The sequence below is a fragment of the Strigops habroptila genome, chromosome 12, assembly GCF_004027225.2.
Source record: "Strigops habroptila isolate Jane chromosome 12, bStrHab1.2.pri, whole genome shotgun sequence".
Taxonomy (NCBI): Eukaryota; Metazoa; Chordata; class Aves; order Psittaciformes; family Psittacidae; genus Strigops; species Strigops habroptila.
Window position 1 is genome coordinate 21,751,177 of NC_044288.2, and position 24,731 is coordinate 21,775,907.

General features: G+C 57.8%; 1 long non-coding RNA gene across 1 annotated transcript; it reads right to left on the minus strand.

Annotated features, from left to right (window-relative positions):
- Positions 1 to 16,130: 16,130 nt before the first annotated feature.
- Positions 16,131 to 22,580, minus strand: LOC115615769. The gene is made up of 3 exons (XR_003994140.1): positions 22,278 to 22,580; positions 18,241 to 18,366; positions 16,131 to 16,242 (listed from the first exon to the last, which is right to left on the minus strand). It is a non-coding gene; the product is annotated as an uncharacterized LOC115615769 (long non-coding RNA).
- Positions 22,581 to 24,731: the final 2,151 nt, after the last annotated feature.

Here is a 24,731-nt window from a genome sequence, read left to right on the forward strand (position 1 = left end):
GCGTGGTGGGAAGGGATGCAGAGCTCAGTGAGCTTCCCTGCGAGGCTGCAGGCACCAACCCAGCCCCATGTCACCCCACTGCCCCACCACACTCTGCCTCAAGGCTCACTGACCCCAGAACCCAGGCTGGGAAACAGCAGGAGCAGCCAGGGAATACTTACATGAGCCAGAGCATTGGGGTGCCGGGCACGCTGGGAAGCTGGGAATGGGTCCATCCTGCCTGGGGAGGTACCATGCCTGGGTGCCATGCAACACCAGCAACGATGGAAGATGCTTGTCCTGTTTTAACCCTTTCCCTGGAACCGCTGCCTCTGCCCATGATTGCCACTCGGGCTGGGTGTCCCCCCCCATCATCCACAGAAGATCCAGCGGGAAGCAGTCGTCAGGCACCCGCTGCGGAGCGGCGCTTTTCTTCTCTAATCTTCTTATTTCATTTTAGCATTTACAATACAGGCAGCCGGTAATCCTGACATCAAACACGCCACGCACACTTCAAGCTGCACCGACGTCAGGCTGCGCGAGCGCTGGCAGGAGCTGGCAGCTCCGACGTCTCCAGATAACACACACGAGACAGACAAGGAAAGCGGCTCTGCCAGCGTGACGAGCAGCACCGGGTGCTGTGGCCTCCAGAGCCCTTCCCCGGGAGGCACACGCAAGGTGCCCTGGGTGCAGGACCCATGGGGTGCCTCTGTAACTGAGGTGGGTGCCCGCGCTCTTCAGGACAGGTTGTGTCTCTAGGGAGAGGTTGGAGTCAAAGTGATCCAAGCTGGCAGCCCAGAGGACGGGGGGGAGCTGGGTGACCCGACTGGTGCCTACTCGGCTGTATTCCTCCCCCTTGGAGCTGCACATGCCTCTGGGGCAATGGCAACGCTGGAATGTTGGAGGTTCTTCTGAGCCTTCACTCCGCTGGAGCATCCTTTGGTGAGCAGGCACGGCAGCTGAGCCTTGGCTGGGGTACCTGAGTCTGATGGGGATGCCATGGGGTTGTGCAGGGCCATGGCACCATGTCCCACATGGGGTTGGCTGCAGAAACCCAAGGGCTGGGAAGCCAGTGAAGCTCACGAGTCTCTTTGCCACCCTGTCACCAGTTTTCTGTTGGACACCAATGGCTGGACCAGAAATTTAGGTGGCCAAGGAAACATCTCCCTGCTCCCACATGGTGTGGTACAACACCCATCTCACCATGGTGAGACAGATCCACAGTGTTCTAGCATCCCCTGGGGTGTCTTTTCTTCCCCAGCCTGGTGTCCAGCACTGAGCTTCCAGCTGCTGAGAAACTCCCGGAGTTTTCTTGGAGCTGAAAGGCTCAGTGGGGTTGGTGAGAGGGGCTGATAGGAGAGAGGCAGAAGAGCCTGAAAAATCATTTAACCCATCCTCAGGCTCCAGTGAGGATGGGACCTGCCTAGATCCCTCTCATGGGTGGTTTCAGCGGGTACCCCAAGGCTCAGGAAGGCTTCACCTTTCTGAGCATCCTAATGCCCTCTGCCCAGGTGGTGCCCTGCGCCCATGCAGCGTTACCATCCTCTTCCTCAGCCCGCTCAGGAGGAATGAGCTCTGCTAACACTGTGCTCGGCTCGGCGCTGACAGTGCCAAGGGATGTGAGGGATGACAGCCCATCGAGGAGGGCAATGGCTCGTGTCCCCATGCAAACCCCTGCCAGCCCATCCTCAGGGTGCCTGCATGGGGCCAGGCAGGTGCTGGGACTCTGCCTGGTGGGTTGCACCCCCAGAGGAATAGACTCAGGTCTAATCTGTGCCTTGATAGTCGGGATTTAATCGTCCCTGAAGTAAGCAGCTTGCTGGGTTTTTTTTCTTCTAAGGCAGAGAAGAGCTCCGACTCCATAGGAATTAATTTGCCTAATTAGGGTCTTTGGGAAGCTCTCCCTCCTGCGCTTCCCAGTGGGGGGATTTGAGGGCTTGGGGTCTCAAGATTGTGCCTTAGGGGGTGCTGCCCAGCATGCTGATGCCCCCCTGGTCCAGACAGCCCTGCCCCAAGGCCCTGCAAGGAACCGGCCCAGGATGCAGATGTCGAGCATCATTTGGATGCCCATCACCGTGGCGGCACCCACTGGGTGCTGAGCGTGGCCGGGCACGGGTGGTGTGGGGCGGGGGGGGCCGGCCGGGGGGTGCAGGAGCGGGCGACTGACAGGGAAGATGAATGGTTTTAATCACACCGCTTACAGGGCACCATCTGAAGTTTCGTGTAAGTTATGATAGCGACAGTTTGCACGAAAATTGTATTTCCAGGCTTCATTGACTGGCTTAATGAGAATCTTTACATGTCAGATATTAAATTAAGAAATTAAAGAGCTGTTTCGGTGTGTATAGACTCCTCTCCCTCGCACTGAGCTGCTTCTTCCAGATCAATCAGGAACGTGCCTCTAGAAAAGATGGGAGAAGCCTTTGATTTTCTGTCACTGGGGAAGTGAATGTAATATGCCTTGGCACCTAATTCATGTTTTATTAAAAGGTATGAGGTGATGCTGCTGGCCCCCGCCTCTGCCCGCTGCCCTCCCTCTGCCTGCGCTGCTCCAGGAGGAGGGAGCATCCCTGGCTCCACCATCCTTGGATCTCCGCACTGCCCGGCTGTCACACTGCATCCCAAATACCAGCATCCCAGGGCTCAGGTGATGCTGAGCACTGAGAAGGTGCAGAGGTTTGCTCTGCTAGCCAGAGGTTAAGATCAATTTGGAAAACTCCCATGTTGGAATCACTAGAATGGAAAATACTACTGCTCTCCTGTGTTGTATCCCGGCTTTCATTTCAGTGCTGGCCATGTTTGACCTGAATTCACCGACTGTTTTGGTCTTCCCTCAGATTTTGTTGGAAATGTGCACTTGGCCAACAATTCCACAGTTGGGGAATGGAGAAGGTGTCCTGGCCTTGGGGAGGGACTGGAATGGCTGAAGGACATGGAGTGAGCAAGCTCTTGGGAATGGTGAGCAGGAGTTGTGAACCAGAGCAAGACAGGGCAGTGGATCACTTAAGGCCACACCATGGACACTGGAGATGAACACCCGGTTCAGGGATGCCGGAGAGTAACTCATGGGACAGGGACCCCAGGGGTAAACGTCCCAGGGCAGGGACATCAACGGGCACCAGAGATCAGGGTGAGGGCATCCAGGACACAGGAATAAATGCCACCATTCAGAGGCATCCAGGGAGATAACCCCTGGGGTAAGGACATGACATGACAGGGCAGATAAGCTGGAGACACAGGTCAGGGAGGGAGTCCATCTGGGATGTCTCCCCATGTCCTGACTCACCTTGGCCCTGCAACATGTCATGGAGGAACCTGGGGCCACCTTGGCCCCTGCCACCATCTCAGATGTCCCCACAAAGGGGACAGGAGCATCAGGCTCTCTCTGGCTGGGATAGTGAGCCGGGATGAGCCCCAGGCCCCGGCTGTCAGCGTGTTTGGATGGAGTCCTGCTGCCCGGCTGCTCTCGGAGTCCTTTCACCGCATCTCCACCTTGTGAAGTCGCAGGCGAGGAGGGGAAGGCATCGTTGTTGCAAACTGTCTGTCACGGCAAGAAAAATCACACCTCCGGGTCCCTGAGAGTGCCATCCATCTTCACCTCCCCACGCCGGCCCCGGCTTCTCCTTGTGCAGGGAAAGTTTGAGTAAACAGCTTAATTTGGCACTAATATGAGCGGAGACATCGTTCGTGGTGTCAACTATTGATTTGTGTCCTTACGGCCCCATCAATCTTTTGGGCTTTTTTCATGTTTTGATATTACAATCAGAAGGGATAAACCTCCCAGCAGCTCCAGGCTGGGCTCACTGTGCCTGTCCCCGAGCCCCATGGCCAGGGACCCCGTGTCCCCACAGGAGCCTGGTCCTGGTGCATTCACCCTGTCCCAACCTCTGCTTGCAGTGTTGTCCCCATGGGACATACAGCAAAGGGGGACATGGGGGAGATGGAGCCATGGTGACCCCTGCAACAAGGACTGGCTACCAGGATAGAAGCATAGAATCCCAGACCGGTTTGTGTTGGAAGGGACCTTAAAGCTCATCGAGCTCCAACCCCCTGCCACGGGCAGGGACACCTTCCACTAGAGCAGGTTGCTCCAAGCCCCTGTGTCCAACCTGGCCTTGAACACTGCCAGGGATGGGGCAGCCACAGCTTCTCTGGGCACCCTGTGCCAGTGCCTCAGCACCCTCACAGGGAAGAGCTTCTGCCTTGTACCTAACCTGAACTTCCCCTACCTGAGAATACACTCAGGACCCTTGCCCAGCAAGACAGGGATGGGGTCAGGACCAGGATCCACGGATACTGTTGTCCCCATGCGATGTCCAGGCTGGCCGAGGTGCTGTCACAGCCCGCCCTGGCAGCCACGCACCCCGCTGGCCCTGCCTAAATGCCTCATTAAAGGGATCAGTGGGGGGTGCTGAGCTGGGCTGTAATCTGGCTCTTGCCATTCATTTGTTCCAGGCAGTGGGAAAGGTCGTTGGATCTTTAATTACGCCGATGCAAGCAGCGGGCACAGCGGGGAGGAGGAACCACTGCGGGCATCGCGCAGGCAGCGTCAGGGTAACAGGGAAAGGCTTTCTGTCCTCGGGAGCCCCGGCCAGCGCAAGGAACCTTCCCAGTGTGGTGTCGTCGTGGCCAGACAACCCATCCCCTGGCTGCACAGTGGCTGCGACCTCGGATGGCATTGCGCCCTTCCTACCCTTCCTCCTCCTTGTCCAAAGCCCCTCTCCAAGTTTCCTGAAGCCCCTTTAGGCACTGGAGCTACTCTAAGGTCTCCCCTTCAGGAGCCTTCTCTTCTCCAGGCTGCCCCAGCCCAGCTCTCTCAGCCTGGCTCCAGAGCAGAGCTGCTCCAGCCCTCGCAGCAGCTCCGGGGCCTCCTCTGGCCTCGCTCCAGCAGCTCCACGTCCCTCTTGTGCTGCTGCCCCAGAGCTGGATCAGGACTGCAGGGGGGGTCTCCCCAGAGTGCAGCAGAGGGGGAGAATCCCCCCCTTCGACCTGCTGCTCACGCTCTGGGGGTGCAGCCCAGCACACGGGGGGGTTCTGGGCTCAAGCACACACTGAAGCCGGGTCATGGGAAGCTTCACGTATGTACAACATGCGCATGTGTGTGCCTGTGCACACTCAACCATGGTGTGTTCAAGCATGTGGGTGTGTTTCTCAGTTCTGAATACCCCCAGAATAAAGGATGTGTGTGTCTATGTTGTATATGCGTGTACAGTGACACGCATGCAGGATATAGGCTGAGTTTGCACACCTACATGTGTGTAGCTCACTGCTGCACGCACATGGGCTAAGGCCCATGTGTGCACATTGCATGTGCACACATGCATGTGCGCTCCCACCTGTGGCTGCTCAACGCTGGCAGGATACACAGCGTGTGTGTGCTGCGCCGTGCAGTGCTTGTTTGTGCTGCGGGAGGGGGCTGGAGGATGCTGTGTGCTTGACAGGGCTCCAAAGAGCAAGTGACAGCAGGATGGGAAGTGAGGAAAGTCAAACAATTATCCCTGCCCTGCATGTAGAGCCATCCTGCTCCGCCACAGTCATTAGTGGGCTGTCATGTCCCGCACTGACATGTGGGGACCAGTGATTGACACACAGTGAGGTGCCTGGGGGCTGCGGGCTTGGGGTGACAGGCAGGGACCATGGTGGGGATGCGGCCTGCCCCTGCCCATGCGCTCTGCCTGGCTCCTGCTCCTTGGTACCCCCCAACCCTCAGGGTGACACTGCACCCGGGTGCCCAGGGAGGCAGGGTGATGCTGTGCAGCCCTCCCCGCTGTCCCCATGGGCTGCAGAGCGTGCTGCGGGGATGCAGAGGCTCACTGGAGGGATGCAAATGCTCTTCCACCGGTCCTGTGCTGGTGGGGGGACATTCCAGCCCCAGGTGTGCCCCCGGGGCTGGCTGCAGCCTGAGTGACAGCCTGTCACAGTAATGAGCCCTGATGCCAGGCAGATGGCTGACACCCGCAGCCACCTCCTCGGGCCATCCCCAGGGGCTCGCCACCACCAGCACTGTGGGGGGGGCTCACGCTGATGTCTTCCTTCCTCCTCAACACCCCTGGAAGCTGCCTGGTTTGGCCCCAGCAGTTTTGGGGTGCCAATTGCCCTAGAAAACATGTGGGGTCCAGGAGATGCAGCCGTGCTGCCCATGCTCCCCAGTGCAGGGTCACGCTGCCTGCTGCCTGCCCAGATCCATGGCCTGTGAAGCGTTCCATGGCTGGCCCCAGCCACCCTGGGCAGGGCAGTTGGAGAAAGGTTGAGCCTGGCCAGGGCTGTGGAGTAGGGTGTGTTCTGGACACTAAACACTGATTCTGGAGCAGCCTTGTCATGCCACAGCATCATCCTCCTGCCTCGGCACCATTTCTGGAGCATCCTCTTGCCTATATCCCATTTTTGGAGCATCTTCTTGTCTATATCCCACCATTTCTGGAGCACTCTCCTGCCTCTATCTTAATCCCACCATTTCTGGAGCATCCTCCTGCCTTGGCCCATCATTTCTGGAGCATCCTGCTGCCTTGGCCCATAATTTCTGGAGCATCCTCTGTAGTTTCTCTGCATCGCTGCAGCTGTGCCTCTGGAGCCATTTCCAGCTCCTGGCTCCAGCCTTTGCAATAGCAGGGGGGCCTTATTCCACATTTGCCTATCTCTTATCTCTCTCCCTTCCTCCCACCTCTCTGCTGGCTCACTCCTTGAAGACACACACTTCTAATCCACTTGTTAGCTTATCCCTTCATCTAAACCCGATACGGAGCTGAATGCTGAAGGTAATGAATTGATCAATTAGATAGAGAACTGCCTGTGCTGATGGCAGTGCACCTGCAGCACGGTTCCCCAGCATCCATCCTGCACCCAGCCATGCACACCCAGCTACATCCCATATGCACACCCAGCCACACACGCTGTATGCCTGCACAATGCTTTTTGGAGGGTACTGAGCACCAGTGCACTCGCTTCCTGCCCTGATTTGCTCACCACCTGCAAGGGGTCCCACAGGAAGGGACAGGCCACACATCAGGGTGACCATGGGGTGCTGGCAGCTCATGGGGATCATGGCCAGCCTGCCTGCCCTGCTGCAGGGACCCCAGCCCATGGCCCTGCTGTCCCCCAGCCCAGCCTGGATGTGGGCAGGGGATGGGGCAGTGCCAGGCACCTCACCACCACGTCAGAGCTGTGTGACACTGTGACATGGTCCGCAAAGCTGTGGGTGCCCTCTCTGCTCCCTGGGTGTGGGTGTTCCAAATCCTACCTGGGGGCTCCTGCGCCCTGGTGTGCCCCCCTGGTCACCACCTCTGGGTGCTGCTGTGCCTCGGTGCCCCAAGCATCCCAGAGCATGAGGTGGGATGCAGAGCACCGGGAGGGTCCCAGCACCCAGGGGTGGGGGGGCACAGACGGGGCTGCCAGGGAGTCAGGGCGAGCTGGGGAAGTAAATAATGCAGCAAACCCATGTCTACCAACCCCCTCCTCCACGGGCTTTGAAAAGCAACACATTACCCTGATCTCCAGACATGAGTTTTTGTCACCAAACAGGATGATGAGGAGACTTTGAAGCAAATACAAACACCGGGAAAGGGAATACATAAGAATAGAGTCGCGTGTTCTCTTCAGAAAACAATTGTGGTGTCAACTACATGAAGCAGATCCGTGGAAGGGGAGCTGCTAACCAGGAACCTGACAGCCCCGAACACCCGGGAATTAGCCTCAAAATCAGGAATCCTCCCTCCGCTGTCAATGCTCCGGAGCCTTCCCCGTTCCTGGATACAAGGAGCTTGGGGTGCCCCTTCCTCTTCCTCACTTTGTATCCCATGTTGTTTCAGGTGCCCCCACCTCTGTGCCCCAGTGGGTCCCTGCGGTGACATTGCCATCCCAGCTGGGGACACAGCACCCCTGAGCCCCTCTGCACCCGCTTGTGCTTTGCACACGTTGTCACCTGCAAATGCATGCCTTGCATGCACACTCTCGCACCCTGCACGCTTGCACACCTTCTACAACACTCACACCTTGCACAAGCACTCACAACTTGCACAAGCACTCACACCTTGCACAATCACACCTTGCACACTCACACTCTGCACACCCACTTGTGCCTCACACACGTGCTCACACCCTGCATGCCATGCACACTTCCCTCTCCCACAGTCCTACACATGCCCTACCTGTGTGTTCCCCTTCTCCTCCCTGACATCCTCCTTAAAGCAGCATAAATAAGTATATATCTGTATATGTATATAAAGGCAGTGCTATATATAGCGTGGAAGATGTTATCACAGGTCCCTTTGTGCCTCATAGATTTCACTTGGGCATTTAAGGTGCCTTGGTAATTCGGGCAGGATCTGGGGGGTCTGCCCTTGAGCAGGGCCCACATGGAGCTCAGGATTGCCCCTGGGAGCCCAGCTCGGGGTGCTGCCCCTGTGCTCTCTTGGGGAGCCAGGCAAGGGCTGTCCCCAGGGGCACGGCTGGTGCTGGGGGTGTCTCAGAGTGGAGGTCCTGCACAAGGGCCCCCAGGAGCATGCGGGTACGGGGGACATCTTTGTGTAGCACACAGTTGCCTCCTCACCTTCAGACGTACGTGCACTAATGCTCTGCACGTGCACTCCTGCCCCGGCACACTTGCAGCACATGCACATTCCCTCCCTGCGCAAGCACTGCCACCCTGCTCACACTCATCCCTGCACAAGCACTCCTTCTCTGCTCATACTCACTCCTTGCACAAGCGTTCCTGCCCTGCTCACACTCACCGTGTACACCCTCTCTGGCCTTGCACACTATGCACACTTACCCAGGCCTTGCACACCCATTCACCTCTCAGGTGTGCACTCATGGCCTGCGTGTCTGCTCACATCCCCCTTGCACTTCCGCTCCTTGCACGTGTGCTCAGCCACTGCACGTCCGATCACACCCTGCCCATGTGCTGTCCCTCGTGCTCCTCCTCGTGCCTTGCACACGTGCACGCTCAAAGGTGTCTCCCTGGCACGACCACACTTCAACAGCCCCCAAACACACCTCTGCCCATCCCCGCAGCTCCTGGCACCTCTCACCGCTTCCTGCGCTCCCAGACCCCAAACCTTGCTCATGACCCCCACACGCTGCAGACCTGAGCATGTCAGTTCACCCCCCGCATCCCTGCCCACACCTGTCCCCATTCCTTGCTTCCCACTTTGCTCATCCCTCATCCATTCCTCTGTCCACCCCTCCATGCCTCCATCCACCCGTCCATCAATTCATCCATCCATCCATCCATCCATCTGTCTGTCCGTCTGTCCGTCTGACTGCCACCTTCCCGCACTCGATGCCAGGCACACTTCTCCTCCCTCTTTATCTCTGGCTCCCAGCTGCTTCTCGCCCCTCCTCTCCGCTCCCTCCGTCCCTCCTTCTCCCCATCCCTCGCTCCCACAGTCTCCTGTCACCGTTATCGCTCCTTCACATGCATCCCTCTTCCCTCCTTCCCTCCATCCTTCCCTCCCTCCTTCCCTCCCTCCTTCTGCTCATCCTTTTGCCCTTCTTGCACTTCCCTTCTTCTTCTTCACTTCCACCACTCATTCCTTCCATTTCCAGATCTCTTTGACCCCCATCGCTCATCCCCTCCATCTCCAGATCTCTTTCACCCCCATTGCTCACCCCCTCCATCCCCAGATCTCTTTCCCTCCCATCCTTCCCTCCCTCCCTTTCCTGGTCTCATGGTCCAGCCTCGTGGCCACCACCCCGCCCGGCCACACGTGTCCCCCATGTCCCCCGGCTCACGTGCCCCTCGGTGTCCCGCCGTGCCCCGTTTCCACCCCGCTGCTGCAGCCTTTCAAGTTTCAATCAGCGCTGGCTGGGAGAGGCAGGGAAGATGCGCCTCCCGCTCCCAGCCCCGCGACGCCGCGCTGCCACTCTGAGTGCTCCCGCCTTATAAATTTTACATTATTACCCTCTTTAAAGTATATAAAATAACTATTCATAAATTATTGAGGGGAAATTTAAAATACTACAAATGTTTATAAATGTTTATCAAGAGGTCTTCAGAAGCGAGCGAGCGGAGCCGCAGTGACTTCCCCAGGGCTGGCGGGAGCATGACAGCCACCCTGCCCCTGCCCATGGGGGGATTTCCATGGGACCAACATCAAGAGAACAGCGCTGGCTCCCACAGCCTCTTTAATCCATATCCCCGTGGATGGTGAGGAACAAATTACCATCCATGCGCTCCCTTCTTCTGCCAGTGGTGCTCTGTGCTTGGGCAGCCCTGGCCTTTCCTGTTGCTCATGGCTGTGTGACCCCACTCCGGGACCGCCACTGGGAAAGGGACACGTCCTGCCACAATGGGGACATGTCCTGCCCTGCCACATACAGGTCCTGATCAGCCTGGGGATGTGTCCTGTCCCCCAGCCCAATGCCCACTGTGTGCCCAGGTCACAGGCTGCCTCAAGTGTTCCCAGCAAGGGACCGAGTGGTGTGTGCACACAGAGATGTTGGTACATGTGTGGACACACATGTACATGCAGTGCCAGCTTGATCAGCTTTGTTGCAACTGCCCAGAGCTGGTGCTTCCACACTGCTGGAACCTCACAGTGCCAGGGAGCAGTGGCACAGTGGCACTGAGCCATGCCAGGATGCTGGTGACAGGCAGGAGGGAGTGTGTGGGATGCACTGAGCAGGACATGGCCAGGGCTGCCTGAGTTGTGTGGCAAACAGGCAGACCTCATGGCTTCTTCCCTGTGAGGGTGCTGAGGCGCTGGCACAGGGTGCCCAGAGAAGCTGTGGCTGCCCCATCCCTGGCAGTGTTCAAGGCCAGGTTGGACACAGGGGCTTGGAGCAACCTGCTCTAGCGGAAGGTGTCCCTGCCCGTGGCAGGGTTTGGAACTGGATGAGCTTTAAGGTCCCTTCCAACCCAAACCATTCCATGATTCTATGATTCATCATGCGCCAGGATGGGGTTTGGCATTGACACACACACATGTGGTACCTCCCCAGCAAGCACAGCACCTCCGGGACTGGGCAGCAGGCATGGCATGGCATGGCATGGCACAGCCCTGCAGGTATGGTACTGCAAAGCCTGGCCAGCCTGCTTGGCACAGCACGGCACAGCATGCCATGGCACAGTACTGCAGGGATGGCTGTGCTGAGTCTGGGCAGTGTGCTTGGCGTGGCACAGCCCTGGCACACTGGCTGGCACAGCACAGCCCCAGCACCATGATACTGCACACTTCTGCTCCTCAAGGAGCTCCAGGAGCCGGGGCTTGCCTGCAGCAGGGTGTCACTTCCAGCTGGATACAGTGCTGGAGGTGGGCTCTGTCAAACCAGCCATCCAAGGAAAGACCAGTGACTGGGACAGCCGCATCCCTGTGCAAGACATGATGCAACATGCGCACTGCAGGACACGGACACAACCGAGGCTACTGGAGTCTTCCCCCTGGTCTGGGAAGCCCAGCACAGCCTGGAGACTGTGCCCACAGCAGGGTGGCAAAGGAGCTCTGTTGTAGCCCCGGCGAGTGGGTCTGCCAAGTGTGTGCAAGTCGTGCGTGGATGCTCGGTGATCCTGTAGCTTCCAACAAGAGCTGCCTGCAGGGATTGTGTTTAAAGCGCTGGCTGATTGGGGTAATCATGGGAGCACGGAGTGCATTAGCTGTGAAGGTTTATAAAGGGAAATTAAAATAAAATTGGATGTGACAGAAAAGTACATGGAAAATTAGTATAAGAATATGAATATTTATGGCTGTGGGAGCACGCACTGGGAAAGTGCTCCTCTGTGCTCCCTGACACCCCCCGCCGTGGGTCTCGGGCTTGTCCCATGGGCAGCATCCAGCCGTGGGGCCAGGCTGTGGGGCTGGACATGCTGCAGTGGGCACACGGACCCTCCTGTCACCACCTACCTGCCTTCAGGGTGACTTTGGGGGTGATGGAGGCTGCAGCATCCCCTCGCATCCCCAGGGGTTCCTGCGGGGCTGGTGGTGGCACTGGCGCAGGGTGCTTCCACTGCTGTGATGGCACAATGGCATGGGGACAGTTCGGACAGGGCTTGGAGCAACCTGCTCTAGTGGAAGGTGTCCCTGCCCGTGGCAGGGGGTTAGAACTGGATGAACTTTAAGGTCCCTTCAACCCAAACCAGTCTGGGATTCTGTGATTCTATGGGAGGCACAGCCCATGAGCATCGCTGGTGGCAGAGAGGAGGGGGTTGGCACCGTGCAGTGCTGGCACACGCCGAGGCTGCTCATGCAAGAATGAGGGCACTAGGACAGCGCTGAGGCTTGCCAGGATGGCAGGGCACAGCGCTCCTCCTGCCCGCTGGGACTCTGCCCGCCGGGCTGCGCTCGGGCAGGGATGCACCGGCAGCGGCGTGTTAGAGATGCCACCACCCTGCTGGGGAGCACATGCTTCTCCCCAACCCTCCCAGCGCAGGGCGCTGCCCACAGCATCCCTGCCCGCCCTGCCTGGGCGCTGGACCCGGGAGCATCCATCCCCCTGTCCCCTCCCGCTGTCACACTTAGAAGCCATTAAAATAATTGAATGCTTTAAATATTCAGCGCTCGGCTTAAATATTCATCAGCAAAGTTATTCTGATTGCTGAACTGCATCAGCCAGGCTGGGGAACGGTTCCTCTCCACAGAGCATCCCCCACCACTGTGCACAGCCCTGCGCGCCCCGACCTGCACGTGGGCTTGCACACACACACGCGTGCACACACATGTACGCACTCGTGTGCATGTATGCACACATATATGCGCTGCACCTCTGCACAGACATGCATGTGCATGCGCATAGGGAGAAGGATGCTTGCACACACACTCCCGGAGCGGGTGGCTGTAGGTACTGGGAGCACTGGGGGGCACTGGGAGCACATTTAGGTGGCTGGTTTGTACCTCCCCTTAGCTGTGCTCCCCTGCAGAGGCTGGGGGTGGCTCCCAGCCCATCCCTGCCCACCCTGGCACCAGCAGCCTAAATCCCACTCCAGGACCACTCTAGGGTTGGTCCCAGCATCCCAATATCAGCATCACCCAGGCTCCTGGCATGGTCCAGGGCATGGCAGCACTCACCTCCACCTAAAGCATGTGAAACCTCTGTGTGTGATGTGCACACGGGGGCTGGTCCTCGAGCTGGTGCTTGCATTATTTACCTGTTTCTCCAAGGGGGAAGGACAGATTAAGGACTGATTCACAATAAAACAGAAGTGAGAGACTGTCTGAAGCTGAGCTCGTTGCCTGGAAAGGTTTTGCTTTGAACCCTCCTTGCCCACCCTGTGGTACCCCATGGGTATCCCAGCCCTTGTGGTGCTGCCAAGCCATTGCATGCTGGGGACAGGCAGCAGAGAGGTGCCTTTGAACACAAAAGGAGGGTTTGTTCGCATCTCTGCAGGGCTGATCCACCCAGCTGGGCCTGTCAATACCCCCAGCTTTATTCTTCCTAAGTGCCCGCTGCATAATCCCATCCCTCAGGCCGGCTCCTGGTGGGGGTGCTCTTGGCCAGCTCTGCAGATGTGGCACCACACATCACTTGCAGGATGATGTGCCCAGTCTTGACCATCCCACCGTGCCCTTGGCTCTGACAAGCAGGCAATACTCCCCTTTACCCTCTGCTATGTATTTTCCGGGCCCCCAAATACTGATCAGGATGGCCTGAACTAGGGTGTGAAGGAGAAGAGCATCAGTGGAGCATCCCCTGCAAAGCTGGGGGTCAAAGTGGGATCTGATGTGAACCCCAAGAGGGGTAAGAGCTCTGCACTGCGCCAGGGCTCTGGAGCTTCTCTCATCTTCTGCTGAGCTTGACAGCACTCTGGTATAATCTCCTATTAGGAGACAAAAGATCATTGCTTGACACCTTTGTTCCTGGAACAGAGCAACTCAGCTAAAAGAGCAAGAGGAGGAGAATCAAGAGCTGATATAACCCATGGCTGGGAGCACAGGATGCCCTGAAAAGAGGAAAACAACCTGCCAGTGCCAGGAGAACCTGGAGCTATCCTGCTTTTAAAAGGATTTTCCTTCTTCACTGAGATGCTCCGGGGTGCAGCAGCATCGGGGGAGCCTGTGGGGAGCCCGCACATCCCTGGCCAGGCAGGCACAGCGGTGCATTCTCCACTTCTCCCATCTGCAAAGAGTCCTGCAAGAGGCAAGATCTGATGTTCAGGAACCAGGGACCGAGTCCATCACATGGAGCCTCAGAGCCACCAGACCCTCCAGCGAAGGTCTGCAGCCGCCCATCGCCTTGCTGAGTGAAGCCAGCCAGCGGTGCTGCATCCACAGCCCTCGCCGTGAGTGTTGTTGGGTGATAAAGAGCTTTTGCCTTTCACACAGGACTTGTTTGCTCTCTGGCAGCTGGCTGCCAGGGCGGGAATTACACGTGGGTGCTGGTACACAAGAACATTCCCGCGTGCACATGGGTGCTGGCATGTGCAGGCGCGCGGAGAGGTGGAAGCAGCCCCGGCAAAGCTCTGCAAGCAGCACTGATAAAATTGTTTCTCCAATACCTAAAGCAGGCTTAGGTTTAAGCGATCTCGCTCCAAAGACGGCTCCCGCATCCATTTCGCAGGCTGGAGCTGCAGCTTTAATCCTTAGGAATCATGTACTTTGCATTTGCTTTGCCATTCAGATTTGAGAGGGGGCATGGTGCTCCCTGCGCAGGGTGGCTGGACCCTGTCCGTGCCATGGACCCAGAAGCAGAGCGGAGCAGGGCTGCCTGCTGCCCTGCACGGCTGCTGAGCACTGGGAAAGAGCTGCTGGTTTATCTGATACGATTTAATCAGCCCTATAATTAGATTAATTTGTTGATTTGATAGCAACCCATTTCTTGCTGTTAGATTTGTTTATGTGTGTTTTATGCGTCGCTTTGGCAATAAAATAGGAACTGAGGAGGTGGGAAAGTCCCTCTGTGTGCCCATGGTCTGCCCCTGCAGTGTCTGGGCTGGAGATGTGTGTCCTGGGGCTCTGTGGGCTCTTTGTGTGGGTCAGGAATGGGCAGGGTGGGCAGCTGAACCTCGGGGGGTGCCAGGAAACAGTCTGCAATGGTGATATATAGATATTCCTATAGGGATAACTAGGGGGCGAATGAAGGTACCTGGGATGGGGATGATCCCCATGGCAGGAGGCACCCCATGCCTTGGGCTGGGCTCAGGGAATGGCTGCAGGATCTCATTTCCCACTCCCTGGGGTCTCTCACAAAGGCCAGCTCTGCTTGCTGAAGCAGGTTGCATTTTGCTTTGATGAATGGACACAGAGCTGACCTGAACCTGCTGCATTGTTTCCCTCCCTGTGTCAGTAGAGGGGGTCTATCCAGTTCCATCCCATTACCCTTTGTGCATCCTAAAGCAGCATCCCCTAAAAGGTAAAAATAAACCACAAAACTTGCTTGTTTGAGGGGGGAGTAGATGGGCTGCAGAGTGTGTTGTGAAACAGTCAGGGAATGGTTTGGGTTGGAAGGGACCTTAAAGCTCATCCAGTTCCAACCCCCTGCCATGGGCAGGGGACACTTTCCACTAGAGCAGGTTGCTCCAAGCCCCGTCCAACCTGAACACCACCCAACGTGGTTGTCAGCATCACTGCCATACAGGGGCTGCCTGCTCCCAGGTACAGCACTCCCTGCCACCAGCTCAGGGCCACCTCCATGGCACGTCAATCCTTCACCTCGCTGGCAGCCAACGTGGCATCCAGGCTGGAACCACCCTCCTAAAGGGAACAGCTTGAATAATTAACATTGAAAATAATGGTTTCAGGGCAGGGTGTGGAAGGCAGGCAGGGAAGGCAGGCGGGGAAGGAAGGAAGGAGACACGTGGAGCGAGCGTGAGGGGTTGCTGGAGAAGCCAGTTGCGAGGAGCTCTTTGATGGGCAGCTCCTTTGATCAGAGATCTGAATCTAGCCCTCACGTTCTCCCCGCGTGAGCCTGCTGCCTAATTACCAAATGGCAGGGCTGCCTGGAGTCCTCGGCATGTTGCTGTAATAGATTTCACCATGTCCAGCCTGGAGAAGGACATCGATCCTGCCGCAGCCGCAGCCTCGTGCTAAACATTGCTTCCCATCGATTTTCCTTTGCTTTTGCTTTTTTTCCTCTTTTTCCTTTTTTCTTTTTTAAAGAAAAAAAAAAAAGAATTTTCTTTATTTTCATTAAATCATTAATCAGGGAGAAATCTACATTTTTATCATTTCTATGGCTGGAGAGGAAGAGAGGAAAGTTATATTGCCATAGAAACTGTTCCCTACCATTCTCAGCCTCGGAGCAGTCCCTCTTGTGCTGTCTCTTGTCAAAAGGCGTAATTGTTGCTCCTGATCTTCACTGCTCAATTAGCAGTGATGTCTCCCTTCAAGTTAATTGCTGGAGATGGGAGGAAGTAGGACAAATGTAACCTTTTAGATGAAAAGATCTCGTCCCCCCCCCCCCCCCCTTCCCCGCCTTTCCTCGCTTGTGTGCAAGAAGGGCCCCTCTGCAGTGAGATATGGTGGAGGGGAGCCCCACCAGCCTGGGCAGGAGTCACCACATGCTCCACCACTCCCACACAGCACCAGGCTGGGGACCCCTCCCCATCTTCCTCATCCCTTTATCCATGGCAGAACCCCTCTTTATCCCCCCTCGGTTCTCTCTGCCTGTTCCAGCAGCATCATCGCCAGTTCAGCCTCTCCATGCTGCTGGTGTCGCATCTCCTGGGCTGGGGCCACCCTTGTGGGTGCTCCGGGGTTGCTCATGTGGGATGGTCCCATGCTGCAGCAGCAACAGCACTCAATGGGTTCACAGGGATGGGGTGGCTTTGGTTCTGGAGCAGAGGGACCCCTGCACATGCCCAGGACTAAAAGCTGGTGACAAAACAGGGCTGAGCATGGGGGTATAGATGGGAAAAGAAGTGTGAGGATTTTTTCCTACAGAAATGAAACCCAGAACAGCAGCACGGTGTTTGATGGGAGCAGGGACCATGGTGGGAGGAGAGCTCAGAAATGGTGCTGGGGTAGGGGGGGTGCAGCCTTGAGGGAAGCCAGACAAGCCAGATAATACATTAAGAAGTGTGGCAGCTGCCTGTACTTTTGTCATCCAAAGAAGAGCCCTTAAACAATGACTGAAGTGTTTGCAAGACACAAATCACCCCAACCAGGCTCATGCGGAGAGCACAGACACATGCGGTGATGCCAAGCGCACGCAGCAGCCCCGTGGGCAGCAGCAACAGTGGGGAAAGGCACCAGGGGTCACCTCGAAGCAGGGACAAGGCAGCCTGGCCAGGCCTGCAGCACAGGACCCCCTGCCCATGGAGCAGCTAATGAAACAAGCAAGCTCCTGAAGCTCAGGGTGATGGTGAAGGGAATGTGGCAGCTGGTGAACAGCGGTAGATGGAGGGTGCGATGGCATCCAAAGACTTGCCCCATGGGCAGGAGCTGGATGCAAGGAAAGAGGTTGTCACCTCCCAGGGGGGACACTGGGGCAAGCTGTCAACCTGGAAGACCACTGTGAAGGTCCAGAACAGATCCATGTAGCAGAGACTGACAGCAATGAGAGCTGATATTGCCTTATGACAGTTCCTTGCCCCAGAACTGCTGTTCCCAGCTCCATGCTAGGACCTGGGGTTCCCCTGCAGACCTCCCCATAGGCTGATTGTTTGGGGTAACAGTCCCTTGTGATGTCCCCAGCCATCCTGAAGGACCCTTGTTCTGGGGGTTTCTTGGTGGTGGTGGGATTGCTGTGGCTACCTGCACCTTAGAGGGTTGGCTCTTTCTACAGCAGTGGCAGGGGTGCAGTGTCACCAGTGTCCTTGGGCATCTCTTTGCCATTCTGAGACATATCTGCTGCAAGGATCGCGCTCTCCAAACTGGGTGCAGGAAGAGCCCTCACACCCTGCCCTGCCTCTGTCTGAGCTGTGCCGCAGGAGGTCTCAGCTAACCAAGGACCATGGCTGCACAGTGGGGACAGAGGGGCCCCTCATCCAACCTCTTTTTCAGAGCAGCTCTGTCCCCAGTGCTAGATCCAAGCAGAACTACAGCTAGAAACTCCCCATGGGTTCTTGAAGGAGGAGCCCATGTCACTCCCAGAAGGTCTTGAGCTCAGCTGAGGAGCTCAGCACCTCCTTCAGGAAGCCCAGAGCAGCAGCAGACCACGCAAAACCCCGCTCAGCATAACCAGTCCTCATCCAAAGCAAAACCTTGCTGTTGCTCAGCAAACCACTTGCAAGAGGACACTGCTAAGAGGCAGATAAGCCCACTGCTCATCCCTACTCCTGCTCTTGGGGTAGCCCCCAGCTCCAGGCTGGTCGCTACTTGGGTAGACCTGAAGGACATCAGAAAGGTTGGGAGCGAGGTGTGATGGAAGTCATGAAGCAAGGGCAGCTCTTACCTTGAGATGATGGCAGGGTACATGGGCAGTGCTGCTCACACCTTGAGCAGGGGCAAGAGATGCTGGGAGCCCACAGAGTGATGGTCCTCACCGTGGCCCTTCCGGCTGATCTTCTCCTTTGCTGTTCTGCCAAGTCAGACAGTAATTACTGACTTTTATCTCCTGGAGTGGGGATTGGGGCAGCCAATCTCAGGAAGCCAGAACTAGGTTATCCTCCTGCTCCCGTCACTCGCAAGAGGCATTGCTGAGCACATCCACCCTCAGCTCCGTGGCAGTCTATATCACACCAGCCCAAGGCCACTGCATCTCTACCTGGATGCTGCTGGGCCAAGTTCCTCCTGCTCCAGCAGTGTGTGCCCTGGCTCCTTGTGAGCTTGGTTTGCAGGTCCGAGACAAGGACGTACCTTACCACTATGCATCAGAATCACAGAATCACAGAATTAGGGTTGGGAGAGACCTCTGGAGATCATCTAGTCCAACCCTCTTGCTAAGGGAGGTTGTAAATGCTGTCCTGGCCATGCATGCACCTTCTATAATGCCTGAGATGCTCCTTTTGTAGAGCTCGAGATGCTCTGGGAAGTCTTTAAGCCACGTGAGGCTGAAAAGAAGCATTTTGGGGGCTGAGCACATAGAGGAATGACTTGAGGATGCTTCCCTGTGTGGATGAGCACTTCCCTGGCCCCTTGGCTCCGGAAGGCAGGGAGAAACAATTGCCAAGCTGGGGGCTCAGCTCCCGCTTCCCTTCCGCTGGATGCAAACAAGCCCTTAACATTTAAGCAAGTGCCTGTGCTTGTGGAGGCACGCGGGGGGCTGAGTGCTCACTTCAGAGCACCTCGTGACTCAGGCCCCCTGCGAGAAGGTCAGGGAGGAGGATGACAGGGAGTAGAGCACCCAAAGGCCGCTCTGCTGTGGGAGGTGAGGGCGCCCATCGCCGCGGCACCTGGGTCCCACCATTAAAGCTCACCCTGAGCGTTGCATGAATGTCAGGTTTGCATCTGATTTCCCCTGCGCCAGGTAAGGAGGGGCCAGCAGGCTTGGAGAGGGATCACACGTGGCAGCTTTTAATAGCAACCCGCCCGCCTGTCACTGGCTCCTCATCGTTCCTCTTGAAACGGTTGCTAATTACCAACAAGCTGGTGTTTGCGCTCCGGGTGTGACGTTCCCCTCGGCTCCCCCTCCTCCTGCTCTGCACCCAAGCTGCTGCCAAAAACACGGGGGGCTTCAGGGAAGGTGGGACTTGCTCCAGAAGGGCTGTAAGGACCTGGGTCCTTCTGGAGATGGACCCAAGGGTGGGTGGAAAATGGCTGTCTTCTGCTTTCTCCTCCCTTCCCATCTTCAGGGAAGGACGGATCCTCTGGAAGTGTTAAACCTGAGGAGTTAGGGCGTTGGGATCACACTAGCCACCCCCTCCCAGCCTGGTGATGCTCTGCTGGACCAGGACACCAGTGCCACCCGCTCTGCCCAGGCAAGATGTGAACCCCTATGCCGGGTCAGCCTGCTCCACGCATCGCCCCTTTAGATCCTTACCATGGATCATGCACAAACTTCCAGGGACATTCAGACTTGAGTGGTGGCACATGTCAACATGTCTTGTCTCCCAGCTGCTGCCTCGGGACGTGCCACCCTTTTCTCCCATGCTTGGGAAGGCTGGGGGGTGGCCAGCACTGTGGGCAGGGATGGGATGGGGACCTGCTGCCAGTGATGCTCTGTGAGGACAGAGAGAGCCAGTCCTCAGGGGCTCTGACCCCATGAGGCACTTCCTTCGCCCCTCACCCTGTGTTCGGGATCCCTCCTGGGGCAGCAGGAGCCATTGGGGAAGCCAGGGTTGGGGAAGGGGCTGGAGGCTTGTTTCAGAGGGTGTCCCAGGGAGGTGCAATGCTGAACAGCCTTCACCCCGCTGTTACCCAAGCACTGGGTCTGCCCCCATGCCAGCCACCCCCTCCTCTGACCATGGCAGTGAGTGCTCAAGCATCACCTCAGTGCACGCAGAGCCTGGCGAGGGGCTGGAGAGGGGAGATACCTGCTGAGCCCAGTTCTAACCATTCCTAAAGCAGGCATGACACTTGGGATGGGTGGGAGATCACTGCAAAGGGTTCTCCTGGTCTATGCCAGCCCCAGCAGCTCCCTGCTCCCTCCATGTCCCAGCTTCACGCAGAGCCCTGTGGTTCTCCAGTGGGTTACTGCACATGGGGTCTCAGGGAGTTCATAAATGCTGCTTTTAGCCTGGTGCAATCTGCTTCCCTCCAGCACCAGGGATGCTGATGGGGTGGGAAAAGGGGGGAAGCTATTTGGGAGACCCCCAGCTTTACCCACCCACCTCCTGAACATGGTTTCGGTGGTCGGAAAGAGACCAAGGCAGGTGCTTTGCTGTCTGAGGAGCCCATCCAGCACGGGGAGAGGCACCCAAAGGCACCCAGCTCCGGCTGCCACCCGGGTGAGCGACAGCTCCCAGCCCCCCAGCCCACCTCCCCCCTTGTCAATCCAACAGGGAATTATTTATCCTGACAATAGCAATTGTCTGCACGGGCCCTTCCCCCTCCCCAGCACCTACCCCGACAAAGGAAATCATCCTGATATGAAAGGGAAAATTAAATTACCCCAATAAAGACTTAGTGCAGCTTTAATGACATCACCAGACTCAGGCGCTAATTAGCTGAGTACAAAGGAAGCTAAATGTGAAAACGTGCATTTCTGTTCCCTTTTCTCCTGTCGGAGAGCGGCGGGAGCGGGAGCAGGCGCAATGGGAGGAGATGCTCCCACCCGGCCCCGTGCCAGGCTGGCTGCTGCCCGCGGTGCCAGGGGAATGACATCCCCAAGGTTTGGGAGGTGCATGGAGCAGATGGAGCCCGTTCGGATCCAGGCAGGGATCCCCGCGGTGCCCACGCTTAGATCCTGCTCCTGGTCATCCCCGGCCACTGTGCTCTGCCCCTGTGCCGTGGGCATGCAGCTGCATGGAGCGTGCCTCGCCTTTGCATGGGGTCATGCACCCGCGCGCCTCGCATGGTGCTGCACTGCATGGCTCACAGCTCCCACATGGGCCTGCACTGCACACACACTGCACTGCACACACACTGCACTGCACACACACTGCACTGCATGGCTCATAGCTCCCACATGGGCCTGCACTGCACACACACTGCACTGCACACACACTGCACTGCACACACACACTGCACTGCAGTGCTCACAGCTCCCACATGGGTGTGCACTGCACACACACACTGCACTGCACACACACACACACTCTGCACTGCATGGCTCGCACCTTCCACATGAGTGTGCACTTCACACAGGCACTACACTGCACACACACACCTCCCACAGTGAGCATGCACTGCACGCACACACTGCACTGCATGTCTCACACCTTGCATACTGTGACACACACTGCACTGCAGAGCTCACACCTCCCACAGTGAGCATGCACTGCAACACTCCTCACACTGCACTGCACAGCTCACACCTCGCACAGTGAGCGTGCACCGCGCACACCCTTCACACTGCAGTGCACCCTCGCAGTTCACTGCGTGCACAGCACACTGCAGGCGTGCACACACGGCACCTCACACACACGAGCTGCACTAACCCCTCACACTGCACGTGCAGCATGGCCTGTACCCGAACACGTGCACATCTCATGCTGTGCACCCCATCTCCCACACACCCTGCACCTCCGCACACCTCCACTGCACCCCTGCACTGCATTAACACACGCTGCACACACTGCCTGCACGCAGCAGGTACAGTGCACAGCCCCTTGCACAAGCTCCATGGCATAGAATCATACAATAGTTGGGGTTAGAAGGGACCTTCTCAGGTCACCAAGGGAGCATGTCTCTGACACCCAGGCCAGCACCTCCCTTGGAGCAGTGCTGAAGCCGGCCGCCCTCCTTCCTCCCCACACGCCATCAATGCATCATTTCTGTTTGCTCTGTGCAGGCTTGGCTGCCTCCCCTGCAGGCAGCACCCACTGCTGTGTCCCCCATCGCTGCACACCCCTGCCCTGGCACCCCCCATCCTCCCGGCCATGGACTCACCGGTGCAGCGGTGCCGGTGTTCTTCCAGTCCCATCCGAACGGCGACAGCGCTAAGCTGCCGGAGGGAGCTGCCAGCACCACGGAGCTGCTCAGCCTCGGGGTGCCGGCGCTGGTGGGACCCACATAGAGCCAGGGGAGCTCCAGCAACACTCCACAAGCACCAAGCCCTGGCCCTGGGGCTGCATGGTGGGACCAGTGCACGCCTGAGCACCCTCCTGGATAAGGGGAGAAGGGAGATAGCGGGAAAAGGTGGCGGGGGCATCTTTGCATCCCTTAATTTGCCTCCATATCTGGGGCTGTTTTTTCCCACTGGAAGTGCTGCTACATCTAACCCCCCTCCCCCCCCGGATAATTTCTTAACCGGAAGGGCCGCGGTAATGCGGGGGGGACTCCAGTAGAGGCACCAGTGCTGCCCGCAGTGCCGCAGGCCGCCGGCTGGGGGGGAAAGAGGAGGGGGGGAGCTGCTAATACTTAAAGCTTCATTTTAATTAAAGCTTAAATTATCCACAAAGCCAGGATGTGGCTGCTTCCACCCTGAACCTCACCCCAGCCCTTCGGTCTGTGCTCACAGCCACCCCCCAGCGCCTGGGGCCACCTCAGGAATATTTGGGGGGGGGGGGGATGTATTGACCTCTGCTCCTTGCAGGCTCTTCGCTATCACCTGCTCAGGCTGGGCTGGCAGCAGAGTAACTGCCCCAGTGCCACCAGTTGCTCCCACTGGCCCCAGGGGATGCTGGCACACCCTGAGCAGGCAGCCCTGCCTGCACCCTCGCTGCTGGCTCCCTGTGGGGTGGCACTGCTCAGGGACCAGCCGACCCATCGGGGACCTGAGGGGATGCCGGTCACCTCCACCCCACTCCCCTCGCTGGGGTTCGTCCGAGAGGGATGGGTGCCAATGCCTCTGCGCCTCCTTAAAATGACATAGCTGGTCTCCATGGCAACTCTCCTCTGCCTTTCGCCTCAGACCAAGAGCATCATCTGCTCCATCATCCCTGCAGGCCAGGGCGGGCCTCCCCGGAAAGGGGCTGATGGGGTGGTGAGGCTGCTGGACCCCCCCTGCCCCACACCTCTGCCCTGCCGCCAGTGCCAGCTCATGTGGCTCGTGCTACCTGCTCCACGGCCAACTACAGGGACCCGTCTGCCTGCAGCATCCCCGTTTCCCCTTTCCCACTGCGGCCGGTGCTGTGGGATGAACAGCCAGAGTGCAGCCTGCCAGGGTTGTGTCTGGATGGAGCTGGCACCGCTGGTGATGCCATGTGGCCCCTGCCCACCGCAAAGGCATTCAAATTCACAGCAAAGCCCCTTGCTCCACATCCACCTCCCCCTGCAAACACTGGGTGTGCTGGGATCATCGCGGCAGAGCTGCACCAGCGATACCAACCTGCCCATCAACCACTCAGACCCCGCTGTGAAAATGAGAGGACAGAGCAGAGCGGCAGGGAAGTTGCCTGGCTCTCAGCAAACCCCACCACCCCCTGCCTGTCACGGTGGGGCTGGCCTCAGCCTCCGACCCGGCATGTCCCTGCCTTTCCCTTAAACCTCGCTAAGCCGTGGTGTGACAGCAGAGCTGTGGTGGCACGGATCCGGCCTTCCTTCTCCATCCCTGGGCAGGCAGGGCCCTGAGGATGTGGATCTTTGTTGGGGAAGAGGGAGATGTGTACACAAGGATTGACGGAGGCACGTGCATGGGGGGGCACACACTGGGATGCAGGGGTAAGGTAATGCAGGGGTAAAGGGGAGCTTGCACATCTCCCCTTTGGGATGGAGACGTGTGTTGCACTCACAGGGGATGTATGTGTGCATGTGTGTGTGTGCAGCAGGGTTGCAGGGGTGTGCGCGCCCCATAATGGCACATCTTCCCCTCCAGACCACACAGGCATTGTGTCACTTTACAACCCCTCCTGCCCGGGGGCTCCAGCCTGTGCCTGGCTCCCCAGGAGCTGCCTTCCTGCTCCCCATGGCTCCTTTGGCAGGCGACGGTTCCTAATACCCACGCAGCGTTCGCCGTGCTTGGTCTCGCCCCATTACCCCCCCGCTGCCCACCGGGAGCTGCACGGTCTTGCCTCCCTGCAGCATCCCGGCGTGTGGGAGTGTTTGTTTCTAGGGCTGCTGCAGAGCCGGGCGCTGCGTGGGGCCCCGCCACCCCCCACACGGCTGGGCACCCCCCTGAGCCGTGCCCCGGTGCCCGCTGCTCTGCAAACCCACTTGTGGGGGGAGTTCATCTCTCCCAGCACAACCTTCTGCATCTGCACCTTGTTTCCTGCTTGATCAGCCCCATCGCAGCCTCCAGGCTTGCCTGAGGTCCTGCTGTTGGGTTAAACTTCCCTCTCTGGAGGTACGTGTGTCTTGAGGTCTTCTCCTGCAGCCCCTCCTTAAGCCTCACTGAGGTTTTCAGGGCGTACCTGGTATGCCCAGCTTGCCCAGGCCACCCTGCACATCTGGGTCCAGCAAGGG